The 13,415-nt window shown below is 47.3% G+C and overlaps 1 protein-coding gene and 1 long non-coding RNA gene across 7 annotated transcripts in view; one reads left to right on the top strand and one right to left on the bottom strand.

Moving 5' to 3' along the window:
- Positions 1-4,462, bottom strand: part of AHCTF1 (AT-hook containing transcription factor 1) — an 81,877-nt gene extending 77,415 nt beyond the window's left edge. For 3 of the 6 annotated variants that reach the window (XM_039235846.1, XM_039235851.1, XM_039235852.1), the window contains exon 1: positions 4,139-4,462. The gene's annotated coding sequence lies outside the window, so the exon portion shown is untranslated. Of the gene's footprint in view, positions 1-1,211; positions 1,312-3,773; positions 3,899-4,138 lie in introns of those variants that run through there. The other 3 variants (XM_039235849.1, XM_039235848.1, XM_039235850.1) reach the window with 3 other exon arrangements.
- Positions 4,463-8,424: 3,962 nt separating this feature from the next.
- LOC120234150 lies at positions 8,425-12,858 on the top strand. Its single transcript, XR_005528999.1, has 2 exons — positions 8,425-8,502; positions 12,457-12,858. It is a non-coding gene; the product is annotated as an uncharacterized LOC120234150 (long non-coding RNA).
- The last annotated feature ends 557 nt before the right edge of the window (positions 12,859-13,415 follow it).

Raw genomic sequence — 13,415 nt, 5'->3', positions numbered from 1 at the left:
TTCGAATCCCAAATTTACAGTGTGAATTTTAACATTTTAAGCACATTGAAGAGAACTAAAAAATATATTAGAAAGAACATCTCATATGGACACGTATGCTCACATACACACATTAAGCAGCCATGCTCAGCATCGTACAAAATTAAGTAGCGTCCCAGCCTTCAAGACACGCCAGCACTGGGAACCTCTGAAAGGGAATTTAGAAAGTTTAAACTCCTTCTGAAGGGCCAGGTAGGCAGAGCAGGACATGACGCTGGCTCCCAATGAAATAAAGATATTGTTCATCTTCTTGATAAAGCACAGATGGGTTATGTCACTGCCTTCTCAAAACCCTCCAATGACTCCCTTCTACTGTAAAAAGCAACATCCTCAGCCTCAGACAACGAAGGTCCTCCTCGACCAGGCAGCCCCAGTCTATCTCTACAGCGCGGCCTCCCAAAACCATCATCAGTTTGCTACTGCCTGTACTTTTGCTCTTTCTGCTGTTCCGCTTTCCAGCTGTCTGCCAAAACCCTGCCTACCGCTTAAACACTAAATTCCTAGCATGGTCTGGACAGACCCATCCCTTCCCATTTAATCTGATCTCTTAGCTCGCTCCTTTCCACCTTTAGGGAAGCAATCACAAATATTATTTCTGAAAGTCATTACTTGTCTTTGCCGGTCTTCCCCACTATCATATTAATTCCTAGAAGGCAAAAATCATAACTAATTCCCGTGATTTCCAGTCACAATGCATTGCAACTAACAGATCCAAAACATGGTGAATCAGGACAGCCTGATACTAGTAGCTAACAGAAATAGATATATTGAACAATAAAATCAATTTTTAAAACCTCAGTATTCTTAAAAACCAACAGGAAAAGAACCCAATTAAAAAATGCAGAGGGGCGCCTGGGTGGGCTGTTAGGCGTCTGACGTTGGTTCAGGTCATGATCTCACGGTTTGTGAGTTCGAGCCCTTGCATCTGGCTCTGTGCTAACAGCTCAGAGCTTGGAGCCTGTTCAGATTCTGTGTCTCCATCTCTCTCTGCCCCTCCCCTGCTGGTGCGCACTCTCTCTCAAAAATAAACATTAAAAAAAAAAAAGGCCACAGACCTACCAGAAACTTCACTAAAGAAGATACATGGATAGCAAATAAACACACGAACAGAAGCCCCACAGCATACGTCATCAGAGAAATGTGTCGTAAAATGACGAGATACCACTGCACACCTTTTAGAAGGGCCCAAATCCGGAACACTGACACCACCAAATGTTGGTGAGGGTGAGAAGCAACAGGAACTCTCCTTCGCTGCTGGTGGAAACAGCCACTCTGGAAGATAATTTGGCAGTTTCTTTCAGAACTAAACATATTCTTACCATACGATCCAGCAATCAGGCTCCTTGGTATTTACTCAAAGGAGGTGAAAACGGACGTCCACACTAAAGACGACACAAAGATGTTTTATCAGCTTTCCTCATAACTGTCAAAACCTGTAAACAACTAAGATGCCCTTCTGAGTGAATGAAGGGTTGAATAAATGGTGGAACATCTAGACAATGGAATTTATTCAGTGCTAAGAAGAAATGAGCACGGTGCCCGGCTGGCTCAGTCCGAAGAGCATGCAACTCTTGATCTCAGGGTCCTGAGTTGGAGTCCCATGTTGGGCGCAGAGATTACTTAAAAACAAAACAAGCAAACAAAACTTTAAGAAAGAAATGAGCTACCAAGCCACAAAAGGACATGGAGGAAACCTAAATGAATTCTTACTAAGTAAAAAAAGGCAATCTGAAAGGGCTCCATACTGCAGAATCCCAACTATCTGACGATTCTGGAAAAAGCAAAACTACGGAGACAATAAAAAAAAAAAAATCAGTGGTTGCCAGGGGTTAGCAGTGAGCGAAGGACAGAGGCAGAGCGCAGAGGGCTTCTAGGGCAGTGAAACTACTCTAAATACTATAATGGTGATCTATGTCGTCATACATCTGTCCCAAATCCACAGAACACACACCAAGGGGGAACCCTAATATAAATTGCCAACTTTGGTGACACCGATGTGTGTAGGTTCATCAACTGTAACAAGCGTTCTACGCTAGTGGGGGGTCTTGATAATGGGACAAAGTGTGTACCAGAACTCCCTGTACCTACCACTCAACTCTGCTGTGAGCCTAAAACGGCTCTAAAAAATAAAGTCTATTAAAAAGAAAAAGCCCATGGGGCTCCTGGGTGGCTCAGTCGGTTAAGCGTCTGACTTCGGCTCTGGTCATAATCTCACAGTTCATGAGTTCGAGCCCCACGGCGGGCTCTGTGCTGACAGCTCAGAGACTGAAGCCTGCTTCGGATTCTGTGTCTCCCTCTCTCTCTGCCTCTCCCCCACTCACCTCTGTCTCTTTCTCTCTCAAAAATAAATAAAACATTAAAAAAAATTTAAGAAGCAAAAAAAAAATTTCCAAAATTACCAGGAAAGATTTTATTAGCACAGAATACCACAGATCAGTTCTGTAGGAAATATACATAGGCTTGAAAGCAGCTGCATTCCACCGCAGCAAATAATTCAGTAATTATATTGTTACACATACTGAACAAACTTCTCTACAGAACATTCTGTATGCATTTTTACTCCTCCCCCCCCCCCCCCCCCCCCCCCGGCCTTTTACTGAAAACTAAGGTGATACACATAGAAGCTGCCAGCGCACTCAGAAACCTCCGGCCTTGTAGCGGCTGTTCTTCCAAAGTTAACAACTTGGAACATTTATGGATCTCCAAGCACTTTTAAAAAGTTGTGCTGGGAAGGGACTGGGAGGGCAGGTAGACGACCCACTTCTGACCTCAAGGAGTTGCATTCTGGGAGACGCATCATCAAGAACAGAATATTAGACACAAATAAATAGGGGATAAATGATGTGGGAGAAGGAGAAATGAAAGCGTGCCTAGGAAAGAAGGCATGGAAGCTGAGCAAGGTGCGAAACTGGAGAACTTGAAAGGAAGCAGGTATGGCGCCCAAGGCCACGGGGCAGAGCAACACCAAATCACACCTTCAAGAAAATGGGCCCAGGAGTGGGGAGCCTTCTGGTAGCAGTAAAGCACAGAGCAGACGTATATTCTAGAGACCGCTGACCTAAACCAGGGAAGTTCTCCTTCCTTCTGTTAAGAAAAACGAGGAGTCCCTGGAAAATGTTCACGGTCAGGAGACAAAGAAACTATGTCTTATTTCCCCTTAAATCAAGAGGAGTCCGTCCCCCAAGTGAGACTGAAATCTTTTTAAAATGGATTTTAATTTTTCCCTGTCTTGCGAACTGGGGTCACTTCGGTAGTGGGTTACGGGAAAACGGGGATCAAAAATTACAGGTGGGAGAGGACGTGGACGTCCCCCGTGGCGTTGGACGCACATGGAGCATCCCGCGGGCCTGAAAGGTAGCCGGGCTTGACATCCCCCGGTCACCGGCCCAGCCAGTCAACGCTCACCAGAGCTTCCTAACATCTGCTAGTTCTTTAGGGTATTCTGAGAACCGAAGTTGGGAGTTGCTGAGAGATCCGGGTTTTATCCTAAAGGGCCCGGCTCCTCCAAACGCTTCTCAAACTGCCGATTTGAAAAAAAGAGAACAGCGAGCAAGGACCTTGTTGGCGCTGAGCACGCAGACCGCCGCCCCCCACCCCCCGCCCAGAAGTCAACTAGTAACAAAGTGACGGTTCTCAGGCTCCCGAAGGGGGAGACAAGAAGGTGGGTTAAGAGCCACTCCGAGACGTCCCGCGCTCCTACGCCGCACTTGTCCACTCGCCGCGCCCCCACTCACCCGAGCCAGGCCCAGGAACATGTGGGGTGCAGGTCGGCGCCGGAGGCCAAGGTCTCCACCGCCCCGGGGTACAGCGCGGGAGGAACGCCGCGGGCCCTAGCGCCCTTCGGGGCGTGCGGGGCCGGCTGTCGCGGAAGAAAGATCGCAGCGCCCATCACCATGTGCCACCGCTCGGCCGAGTGGTGGTTATGTAACCCGTTGCCAGGGCCCATCCCCACAGTTGGAACGCACCGCCCCGCGCCGCCAACCGCGTCCGCTCGCGGGACGCCGCCCCGGCCCCGCGCGGGGAGGCCCGCGGCCCTGCGGCCCAGGCCGCGCGGACCCGCCCTCGCGCGCCGGTCCGGCCCCTCCCGCCCCTCCCCTACCTGCGCAGGGCGGGCGGCCGAGTGCGGGGGGCGCGAGGCCGGGCGCGAGCTCCTCCCGCGCGGGTCCGTCACAGCATCTCCCGGGAGACACGGCCGCCGCCACGGGCAGGGCGCGCTCACCGTCGCCGCCGCGCCGAACCTCCAGCCTCCGCCCGCGACCTCGCCGGCCGCAACAGCCCCACAGCCCCGCGCGCGCCTCTGCCGGCTGCAGGCCGGCGCGCCGCTCAGCGACTCGAACGCCGCGGCGGTTCCGGGTCCTCCTCCCCGCGACTCTGCGTCCCAGACGCTGACGCCGCCAGCCCCGTTCTGAGCATTACCCTGGGCCGACCGACCGATCCGGTCGTATATACCCGGGAGCGGAGGGGAGGGGCGGGGCGGGACGCGGAGGGGGGGGCAGGGGGCAGGGGCGGGGAGCGGGGGTGCGGCGCGCGGAGGGAGGGCGGCGGTGAAGGATATCGCGGCGCCGGCCCTGAGTTCTCGCGAGTGTTGAGGCCTCGGCGCCTGCTCCGCGGGAATTTTCAAACTCTCGCAGGAGGAGGTGGGGGGAGGGGAGGGGAGGAAAGGGAAGCCGGCTGGAGAAGGGCTGGTCATTTACATAAAACAGGATCTCCCCGCCTCCAAAGAGCTGACGGGACCGGAAGTGGAGGGCTGTGGGTGGGAACTACGAGTCCGTGATGCCTCGCGCGCCGCACGGCTGCGGCGGCCGGGCGCTAGGCCCCGCGTGGAGTCGGGAGTGGTAGTTTTTTTTTTGCCAGCGGTCCGCCGCGCCGGCCGGGACCCGCCCTCCACTAGGCCTCGTGGGCGGGGAGAGCGGCGGGAGCGTCTCAGCCCGGTTAGCGGGTGGCCCTGCTTGCGAGCGACCGCGTGACAGTCTTTGCCTCCATTGGAGGCGCGTCAGCTTGCGGTGGTTTTCGTGCCCAAACACGTTTCAAGCAATTAGTGTCTAGTATGCCCCTAATCGTGAACACCAAATAAAAGGGTCCTAACGTGGGGTAAAGGGAAGATCCTAGCAGGCCGCTTCTCTTACTAGCGAAGTTTATCCTTTTCTGTTACTCTTTCCCCTATTTGAGATACGCTGCCTTTTAGGAACATAATTTCCTTTGTCTCGTAATTTTGGTTTCTTTATTGACACCAGCCTCTAAACATATTTGTTTGCAAGGGTGCTGGGCTAAGTTGTGGCAGAGGAGTTAAAAGGGGTCTTGGGTTATTTGTCTTAATTATTTTAAGCAGACCTTTCAAACAGAAACCACCGCCTTGGCAAATGTGCCTATGTCGTGGCCTTGTCCCCCGCCCCCATCCTGCACTTCCTTTCTTTGGCACCATTTTATGCTCAATTCGTGAGTACTGAACTTCTTGGGAGTCGGAAGACCGGAGTTCTCAACTCTGGTCTCCTGCTCCTGACGCTGTGTGACCTTAGGAAAATCAGGTGACCTCTCTGGGCTTCAGTTGTCAGATCGGTGGAGTAAGGGGGACTGGATTTGAGGATTGACTGATTCGTTACACAGCCATCTGTTAGCTTTTCTCTAAGGGCCCAGCCAGTTGCAAAATTCAAAAATCTATCTCCTCCTACTTACTATAGAGATTAATCGACCTTCTAAATCAGATTTTAATCTTTCCTTCCATCTTCCCACCAGGATGGTTACTGTGTGGCTATCTATAATCTGGGCCAACCCTACCTGTCCTACTTTATTTACCTCTGTAGTTGTGAGGATCCTTTCTTTACTCTGAGGAGAGCAAAAAGCAGACAGGGCAAAACGGGAGCTGACCCACCCCCTGAAGGTGGGATTCCTCAGGTACAGGTAACTGCGTAAGAAGAGGCAAAGGAAAAACAATTGGCCAACTGATAAAGATCACAGTCATGTAGGACTTGAAACTCCACCACAGTTTGTAACCATCTTAATAATTTACAAGAAAAATACAATCTTAATAGTAGACCTCCAGGAAACTGTAGACTCAATCTCCTGGAGCCCTGACATCACCTTCACCTCCATAGGATAGGAAACTTTATATGATCAGTCACTCCCCACAATCACAGTGCTGCTCTCTCTGCCCCCAGGTCTTGTCCCCCTGGTATAATAACATCTTTCCTTGCCCTACAATGTCACAAGAATTCTTTCTTGGCCAGAGGGCTTGACGATTCCATATCAACTCTCCTCCAAACGTATTTTTGCCTTTCACTGTCTCCCAGCCTCTCCCGTTGTCTAAATCTCAATATCCTTCAGGGTCCAGCTCAAGCCTCTTTTCTCTCCCCAGTCTGCCCTTCAACGTCAGCCCACATTAGTTATTAAGAACTGGCCCCGAAAATATGCTAATGGTATTATTTCATGTCTGTTTCCCTGTTTGCCTCCAACTCTGTCCATCTACCCACCACCCCGGTCTCCTAAATACCCTGAAAGCAGAATGTATCTTATATTCTTTTAAGTTTATCTATTTGTTGGGGGGAGGGGCAGAGAGAGAGAGAGGGAGAGAGAGAGAGTCCCAAGCAGGCTCTGAGCTGACAGTGAGGAGCCCTAGGCGGGGCTGGAACCCATGAACCGTGAGATCATGATCTGAGCCAAAATCAAGAGTTAATCACCTAATGGACTGAGCTGCCCAGGTGCCCCAACCTTACACTTTTTTTCAAATGCTTCCCTTATCACTGCTAGTTGTTCATTTTATTTTTATTTTTTAATGTTTATTTATCCTTGAGAGAGAGAGACAGACAGACAGAGCACAAGTGGGGGAGATGCAGAGAGAGAGGGAGACAGAATCCGAAGCAGGATCCAGGCTTAGAGCTGTCAGCCCAGAGCCTGACGTGGGGCTCAAACTCACAAACTGTGAGATCCTGACCTGAGCGAGGTGGGACGCTTAATCCACTGAGCCAACCCCGTGCCCCTAGCTGTTTATTTTAATTCCGTTTGAAAACTGAATTTTCACTTCAAAGCTGTCATTCACCCCTTTTCCTTCTTTTCATTTCAGCATATGCCAAATCATTTGTTAGTTTCAAGAAATGTTAATGTGCATTTTTTCATGGTTATTCTTATTTTGTTGAACAGTAGTTTCGATGTAAAGCTAGAAGGGGACTTAAAGAATGTAGAATAGTGAAGGGGTGAAGGCCTTCACACACTTAGTGAGTAGTCAGCTAGGAAGATGCATGAAACTTTGGGTTGGAATCAGAGTGAAAACATGTTGGCTGAAGGGAGATCCTTGATTTCCTCCTTCAACAATCTCTCGGTTGACAAAAGTCTATAGAAATATGAGTGTTTATGAAAAACTCATATTTTCACAAAACGCCATCGGATGGGAGAAACGGTCAGGATGGAAGGATGTGGGCTGTGGGGGGCAGTCAGTCTGCAGCCTGGATGGCTGGACCGGAGGACCCCGTGTGGGCCCAGGACCCGGACATTAAGAGCAGGCTGGGAAGAAGTCTAGAGGCAGAGCTTAGCGCATTCACCACAAGCCCTAGCTTTCCGGTCAAGAGTCTCAAGTGATGCCGGTGCTTTCCTCAGACAAGGTGTATTCAATGGAAAAAACAGTCCGGGTTTGGTCGTCAAATGAGTTTGGGGAAACGCTGATTAAACAAAATCCAGCATTTCCTGTATGCAGTATTTCACTGCCTTCAACATTCTTAGCACCTCCCAGAGTCACTTGACCGTGGCCTCCATTGAGGCTCATGGATCGTCTTGCCTCATTAACGTTCTCCAGAACGGACTTTGGTAAACACGGCTTCAAAGCTTTCCCTTAGCGGAGGAAGCGTCGTGTAGTGAATAGAATATGGTCATCTGGAGCCAGAAAAATCTTGGGTTTTAATCCTTTTCACCACTTTCGGGCAACATGACTTTAATGGAATTACTTCACTCTCTGAGCCTGTTTTCTCTCTGGGGAGAAAGGATAATGTCGCTCACTTGTCTGACAGGGTGTTGGCGAGATTAAAGAGAAGTGTGTGCCCAGCTCAAAACTTCATTCCCTCCTTACCTCCATGGTCAATAGGCTTGTTTTTTGCTTTTGGGGGGGAAGGGCATTCTTTTGGTAAAAAGCCTAGAAAATAATAATGATATAGCCCCCCACACTTCTGTTTGGAATGTTTTATTTAAAAGGCAATATTTCAGTACCAATGCAGCATCCTGGGAGCGACCGACACCCATCTGATTTCAGAGACTTTAGAATCTCATTGAAGTATTCTGATTTAGATTTTGGTTTGTTTTGCAAAGAAATGGGTGGGGGCGGGGAGCTCTGATACTTGAACAACAACAAACGGAGCTTGCCTGTCTCAAATAGAGGCGATCGCTTGCCCTAAACAGTTACATTTTTCTCATTTTTGTAGAGATTATTGGTTATGACAAGCAGTACCCGACCCTTGATTTCTCCAAATGACAATCAGCTTGGTGAGTGAGTCTTATTTTTCTTGTTCTCCATGACATTTCCAGAGATGGAATCATGCCAACACGCGAAATAAGTGCTGAGATAATTGTTTAGTGAATTAGTATGTCTTTATCGATTTCACCATTCGAAGCAAAATGTGCAATATTAGATTAAAAGGGACCCTAGAGATAGTTAGACCAATAGATGGGGAAACGGATCATCAAATGATTTGCCACAAATGCTTTGTGACGGTTTTTATTTGTTTTCTTAAAAAAAAAAAAAAGACATTAAAGATGTCTGGGTGGCTCAGTTGATTAAGTGTCCAACTTTGGCTCAGGTCATGATTTTGCAGTCCGAGAGTTCAAGCCCCCTGTCGGACTCTGTGCTGACTGCTTAGAGCCTGGAGCCTGCTTCCAGTTCTGTGTCTCCTTCTCTCTCTGCCCCTCCCCCACTCGCACTCTGTTTCTCTCTCTCAGAAATAGATAAGTACTTAAAAAAATTTTTTTAAAAAGGACATTAAATCTACAGTTTCTTGAAAATAAAACTAGTATATTTCCGTCATTAAAATAATCTTTATGCACCTGAAAAAATGTTTTACGTAATACCCAAAAAAGCTACATATTTTCTTTCTTTCTCTAAACAATGATAATATTTGCCATAAACACAGTACCAGCATTAATCTCTTCTTAAAAATTATTTCCCTTTCTGCCTCTCCTTTTCTTTCACGTTCTCCTCTCCTAATATTACTTCTTAAAATCTACATTCAAGAAAAAAACTTTTTGTTTATTTTGGAGAGACAGAGAGACAGAGCATGAGTGGGGGAGGGGCAGAGAGAGGGAGACGCAGAATCTGAAGCAGCTCCAGGCTCTGAGCTGTCAGTACAGAGCCTGACGCGAGGCTCGAACTCACCGACCGGAAGATCACGACCTGAGCCAAAGTCTGCTGTTTAACCAACTGAGTCACCCAGGCGCCCCAAAATCTATACATTTTAACCAAAACTCTCAAGGTTCTGATTTCTTTGTCCCTTAATCCACCCACCCCCAAACACCATTAATGACAGATCTTGAGATTCTGCGACACACTCACATATCATTGCATTTTTGTTTTGAGCCTTTGCCTTTTCAAGACTCGCTCTTGCCAGGGCGCCTGGGTGGCTTAGTCGGTTGAGCGTCCGACTTTCGCTTAGGTCGTGATCTCATGTTCGTGGGTTCGAGCCCCGCGTCGGGCTCTGTGCTGACTGCCGGCTCAGAGCCTGGAGCCTGTTTCAGTCTGTGACTCCCTCTCTCTCTGACCCTCCCCTGCTCACGCTGTCTCTCTCTCTCTCTCTCTCCTAGAAATAATAAATTAAAAAAAAAAAAAGACTCGCTCTTGCCTTGGAGCGGCGTTATGCCAGATCCCAGAGGGTGCGTACTAGTTACAATTTTCCTTTCGTCCGTGATGTTGCAAGTCCCGCTTCAAAGTCACAGACCCCTCACTTGTCTGAAGCTCCCTGCCTCGCAGGAAACCCAGCCTGGAGAAGTCGGCTCAGCTGCGAAGTCGTGGAAATGAGCACAGTCCAGTGTGATAGTCCATTGAGGGGACAGGTCACCCGTTTTAACAATTGCTTCGTGCCCAGTTTATCAGATAGATTCTCAGCCTCTCTTTCCCGAGAACTTATTTTAATCCCATTGAGCTGGCATGTCCTATATTAACCGTGGCATTTTCAAGGTGCTCTCAATTTTCCAAGTGTTTTAAATCATTAGTCAAAACTATCTCTGCATGGTTTGGATGATACACTGTGGATTTGTTTTCCCTTTTGTGTTTTCTGACGTCTACTCCTCTTGGGGCCCTCTGTCTGGTTTTGTAATAAACTTCAGGTAGACTCGTTGGATTTGATTGGAGAAAGGTGTGTAGGTGACGTGGTATCCATTTTTCACTGGGAAAAGTCTGTGAAAATCAAAACAAGATGTTCATTAGGATGCCCTACGTGGAGAGCCAGCAACAGAATGTCCAGGATAAAGTTCAGCACAGCCTAGGGCATTCTCCTCCCGAAAATAAGTTTCAGTGCAGAAGACCTTTAGGGTTTGGAAGTGAATTATTTATTAGCAGACCACCTAAGTCCTGCTTAGAGAAGAAAACAATACAGAGCTTTTTAAAACTTGTATTTATTTTGAGGGAGACAGAGAGTGTGAGTGGGGGAGAGAGAGATGAGACAGTGGGGGAGAGAGAGAATCCCAAGCAGGCTCTGGCAAAACCGAGTCGGAGGCTAAGCCGACTGAGCCACCCAGGCGCCCCACATCCTTAAGATCCTAAATCATAATTGTCGAATACTATTTTTCAGTATAGTTTTGTTCCTGTTCTCTGTCATTCATTCATTCATTTGTTCATCCAGCAAATATTATTTGAATATTTTCAATAGGCTGGTTTTTACTCAAGGCACGGGGGGTACAAAGCTCGATAAGACCAGTATCTGTGTCCTTCAGCAATGCAATCAGGAGAACAGAATGAAATGAAAAATTACCTTTTGTTTGAAATATTTTTTTGTAAAACCTCCTTTCAAATCAAAGAGAGCTACAATTCTTTCTCAAATATCTTATTGATAATTATAATGAGCACTCAGTGCCCTGGTCAGTCATAGGAATATTCTAGCTTCCCATTCTGTTTTTGGTCAAGCCATGTATTCAAAAGAACTGGTTGGGTCACAGACTCATTTCCCACTAAGTGGACGAAAGGCACTTTTCAGGAAGGCCTGCCACTTTTATGTTTGGTGTGTTTTTGAGTAATAGCTTTATAATCTCTCAGATTTCTTTTGTTTGTACGATTCTACATTCTCTCATTTTAAAGGGTCTAATTTTAAAGTTAGATAACTACTGGGGCGCCTGAATGGCTCAGTTGGTTAAGTGTCCAACTTCAGCTCAGGTCATGATCTCTCAGCTGGTGAGTTCAAGCCCCACATCGGGCTCTGAGCTAACAGCTCAGAGCCTGGCGCCTGCTTTGGATTCTGTGTCTCCCTCCCTCTCTCTGCCCCTCTCCCATTTGTACTCTGTCTCTCTCAAAAATAAACACTTAAAAATGTAAAAATAAATAAATAAAGTTAGATAACTATCCTTCCTTACCTTTGCCACAGATTCTGGACATGAGGGTTTAATAGACTTGGCAAATTTCAGGTATTCAAGATAGTCCTCGACTTTGGTTAAAGTATGAATAACAAAACACCCCCTTACTCTACATTGTTCCCGCAATACTTATGTTTTTGTATGGTTGGGAGGTTTTTTACGTTTTCTGGGGGAGGGACAAATGAAGCACTCGGGTGATCTTTTAATCCCATCTAAGACAAACATATTTTGCCTGTCAATAGAGCAGTTTTCAGGAAACAGACACCTGATAAATCTTTAGTAAATAAGGCTGGTAGCTATCTCCTCAGCAAGGTAGACAGTGGAAACCTTAACCTCTAAAAAGAAGAGGCTGAGGAGTGACATAGCAGAGCCATAGTGTAAGAATCCTTGTCTTTTTAATGTTTTAAAATATTTTTTAATGTTTATTTTTTTAATTTTCTTTACATTTATTTATTTTTGAGAGATAGAATGAGACAGATTGTGAGTGGGGAGGGGCAAAGAGAGAAGGAGATACAGAATATGAAGCAGGCTCCAGGCTCTGAGCAAGAGTTCAGCACAGAGCCCAATGCGGGGCTCAAACCCACAAACCATGAGATCATGACCTGAGCTGAAGTCAGATACGCATCTGACTGAGCCACCCAGGCGCCCCTATTTACTTATTTTTGAGAGGGCGGAGGGGCAGAGAGAAAGGGAGACAGAAGCCCAAGCAGGCTCCGTGCTGTCAGCACAGAGCCTGACGTGGGGCTCTGTTACGTAGAGTACATCTCCGTAAACCCTTCAAGGGTCCTTAAGAACCCACTGGCTTTGTTAACGGTATTTCATTAGAATCCTTTCTTTCCTTTGCTATTTTTGCCGGCAAACTTCAAACCTGCATGTGGTCAGCCTCCTGGAGAAGAGGAGATCTGGAAGTCCCAACTTCAAGGTCACCCTTCGAGTCCCCCCAGACCATCAGGCCTGCAGGCCAGGGCAGCCCCAGTCATCTCCTATCCTAGACCAACCTCAATGCAAACACCACGGGGTCCCGTATCTCCAGCACGTGGCTGAAAGCAGCATTCTCCTAAGAATTTCCTCAAATGTGTGAAACACTTTGGGAAGCAGCGTGTTGAAACACAAAAACACTGAATTCACAGGGAGCAGATGTACATGTGAATCCTGACGGCTGGGCTACCTTTGGCATCGGTGTATCTGTGGAAAAAGACCTCAGGCTGTCCCAACCTCAGTTTCTTCATCTGTTGTGAGGATTATGAATAAAAGTACGCAGTAAACTTTGAACTTCTACCAAGTTTTTGCTAGTGCTAACACTTTTTTGGACATTGGATGACTTATTTAAGCTGGATAGATAAGAACAATGAGTGGTAGCATAGAACATATCTCTCTATTGTTTTGGATGCATTGTTCTACATCAAGATTAGTCTACAGTCTGTCATTGCAATAAGATTTTTCTTTTAAGTTGCTAGTCCCTGACTTTTTTAAAGTTTGTTTATTTATTTTGAGAGAGACAGAGACGGTGTGAGCAGGTGAGGGGTAGAGAGAGGGGGAGAGAGAATCCCAGGCAGATTCTGCACTGTCAGCACAGAGCCCAACATGGGGGTCGAACTCATCAACCATGAGATCATGACTTGAGCTGAAACTGAGCATCCAACGCTTAACTGACTGAGCCACCCACGTGCCCCAACTAGTCATTGATTTTTACTGTTGACCCATCGACTATATAATTTCATATATAAATCACAGAGGCCCCTACAAAATTACCCAATCCAGCCTGTTTTGATGAGATTTTTGCTAAAAGTCACGTTTCGTGTTGGCAAACCTAAACAGCCCACAGGGCTCCTGAGGTCCTG

The sequence above is a fragment of the Hyaena hyaena genome, unplaced genomic scaffold, assembly GCF_003009895.1.
Source record: "Hyaena hyaena isolate Hyena2069 unplaced genomic scaffold, ASM300989v1 scaffold_103, whole genome shotgun sequence".
Classification (NCBI taxonomy): domain Eukaryota; kingdom Metazoa; phylum Chordata; class Mammalia; order Carnivora; family Hyaenidae; genus Hyaena; species Hyaena hyaena.
Note: the sequence above shows the minus strand (reverse complement) of the source record. Positions and strands in the feature narration are given on the sequence as shown.